The sequence below is a fragment of the Gekko japonicus genome, unplaced genomic scaffold (genome assembly GCF_001447785.1).
Source record: "Gekko japonicus isolate JY-2015 unplaced genomic scaffold, Gekko_japonicus_V1.1 scaffold2929, whole genome shotgun sequence".
In the NCBI taxonomy this organism is placed as follows: Eukaryota; Metazoa; Chordata; class Lepidosauria; order Squamata; family Gekkonidae; genus Gekko; species Gekko japonicus.
In genome coordinates, this window is record NW_015176535.1 from 192675 (window position 1) to 195374 (window position 2700).

The window sequence follows — 2700 nt, forward strand, 5'->3', positions numbered from 1 at the left end:
TAGTGGGTTGGCCCTCTATGAAGATCGAGCCACAACATCGTGATAGATCAATCACTGCTGAATCGGGACTTTGTGTTACATCTACAGTATGCCACCTAAATTCGATTGAAGGACTAACATCACTGAGCACTTTAATTGCATTATATGGTTGGTTTTTAATCTTGTTTTATCTGTTTGCATATGTTTTATCAACCCTGACTGTTCCCTGGAAGGCTAGATAATGAAACTGAAGCTCAAATTCTTTGGCCACCAAATGAGAAGGGAGCACTCCCTGGAGAAGACCCTGATGCTGGGAAAGATTGAAGGTCAAAGAAGACGGGGACGGCAAAGGATGAGATGGTTAGACAGTGTCATAGATGCAACGGACATGAAGTTGAGCAAACTTCAGAGGACGGCGGAAGACAGGAAGGCCTGGCGTGATCTGGTCCATGGGGTCGCGAAGAGTTGGACTCGATTGTGCGACTGAACAACAACAAATATGTTTTATATATCTGGCACAGGGTGCCCTAACCTGTGAGCCACCCTGAGCCCGTTCGCGGGGAGGGCGGGATAGAAATATAATAAAATAAATAATAAAAATAAATAGAAGAAGAACTGTTTCAAAGTGCAGAATGGACTGGCTCTCCCTGCATGAGCCCCGGAGAGCTTTACGCTCTTCGGATCAACACCTCCTGGTGATCCCTGGCCCAAGGGCTGTCTGCTTAGCCTCAACCAGGGCCGGGGTTTTTTCAGCCCTTGCCCTGACCTGGTGGAACAGGCTCCCCATCGAGATCAGGGCCCTGCGGGACCTCCTACAGTTCTGGGGGCCTGTAAAACAGAGCTGTTCCGCCAGGCGTTAGGTGGAGGCGACAGACATTCAACCAGTCTGGCCTCCCCTGTTTATGGCCCCTTTCCCAGTGCCTGCTGTCAGGTAATGTTATTGGGCGCTGGAGCACCTATATTTACCTGCTTTGAGGCATGGGGTTTGATGATATTGTCTACCGCACCATCGACTGTTTTATTGCTTTTACTCTTTTGTTGTTTTATGGACTGTGTGCTGTAAGCCACCCTGAACCTACTTGTGGGATAAAGGTAAAGGTTCCCTTGCTCGAAAGCCAGTCGAGTCCAACTCTAGGGTTGCAGTGCTCATCTCCGCTTCAAAGCCGAAGAGCCAGCGCTGTCCGAAGAAGTTTCCGTGGTCATGTGGCCGGCATGACTAAACACCAAGGCGCACGGAACGCTGTTACCTTCCCACCGAAGTGGTACCTATTTATCTACTTGCAATTTCTTGCTTTCAAACTGCTCGGTTGGCAGGAGCTGGAACTAGAGATGGAAGCTCACTCCGTCTTGCGGCACCCGGGTCTCGAACTGCTGAACTACTGACCTTCCACAGCCTGCAGTTCAGCGTCTTAACCACAGGGCAGGGTATAAACTGAATAAAATAGTAATAATAATAATAATAAAAATAAAAATGCAGCTTCTTTGAAACTGGTAGTTTTTCAGAAAGAGGCTGGGACATTTACCAGCTCGTTTGGGTAGCAGTCAGTTGTGTTTTCCTCCAGTTCAGCTGCTGTAACAAAAGACAGTATGCTTAAGAAAATGTATGTCCAAAAACGGGGGGGGGCACGTGTCACAAAGGTCCCAGAGACACACAATCTGCTAGGAGAAACACCATCAGAAATTGCCAAAATATAAACTGTATGTAACAAATGCAAAGTTGATGGTGTCACAACAACGAAATTAAGTGCATGCTATAATTCTAATAAGGCATAAGAGACAATGTTTCCTCCTTAGAAGATAAGACGTGAAGTCCATGTAATCAGTTCAACTTGATAGGAGGCGTCCACATAGTCAAAACATTTTCCAAACAGCCTTCTCAAAGACGCCTGTTCCAGATACTTAAAGGAGGCGTTTCCTTCAACTTCTTCAGTTTGCCAGCTGTGTAGGTGGAACCCGATTTCAACAATTTCCACAGACCACAAGGTTCATCGTGTAAAGAGTGAATCATAGGTTCTCCTAGTGGGTTGTGTGTATCTGGGACCTAAGAAAAGGTATGGGCATTTGGGCTGCTGAGTAGCAATGACCCTGTATACACGAGATTTGAGTCCACTAGCACCTGAGGGTCCAGCAAGATTTTCAGGGTGTGAGCTTAATGACATCTGGACTATTATTGGTTAGCACCTTTTAATGTGTAATTGTTTTTATGATTTTATGATTACTATATTATGTATTGCTGTTTTATCTGTGGGAGGAGGAGGGTATAAGTTTGATAAATAATAATAATAATAATCTTTCAATTTATTAATCGCTCAATTTTGCAGAGCTTGCTGGCTCTGAGCGATTTACAGTTACTCATTGACGCGGGACTAACAATGATTTATGGGGGTAAGGGGGGACAACATATATCTTTTTTAAATCACACACATTCACAGTCGGCGAGGGTTTGTTCAAGCTGCGGGGTCAGGCATGTTCCGTCGGCATATTCACTTTCAGCTTGGCTAGATGACGTCAGCTTCTCCAGGTCTTGCAGCACCGCACTGCCACCGCCTGGCCGGAACGGCCCATTACAGGCTTCTCGGAGTTGAAGAGATTTTTTCTTAGGCTTTCAATCTCGCGAGCTGAGCATTCCGGTCGCCAGCTAACACCTCCCCCACTGAGGGGGGGGGTTGGTGTGCCCACCCTCTCTAAGGAGTGGTACCCATTTTATCTACTCGCTGAAGC

The 2700-nt window shown here is 46.4% G+C and overlaps 1 protein-coding gene across 1 annotated transcript in view; it reads left to right on the forward strand.

Moving 5' to 3' along the window:
* The window catches only part of NUDCD1 (NudC domain containing 1), a gene marked incomplete at its 3' end in the record, with an annotated part of 12566 nt that overhangs the window by 9097 nt on the left and 769 nt on the right, over positions 1-2700 (forward strand). The gene's annotated exons all lie outside the window — the stretch shown is intronic.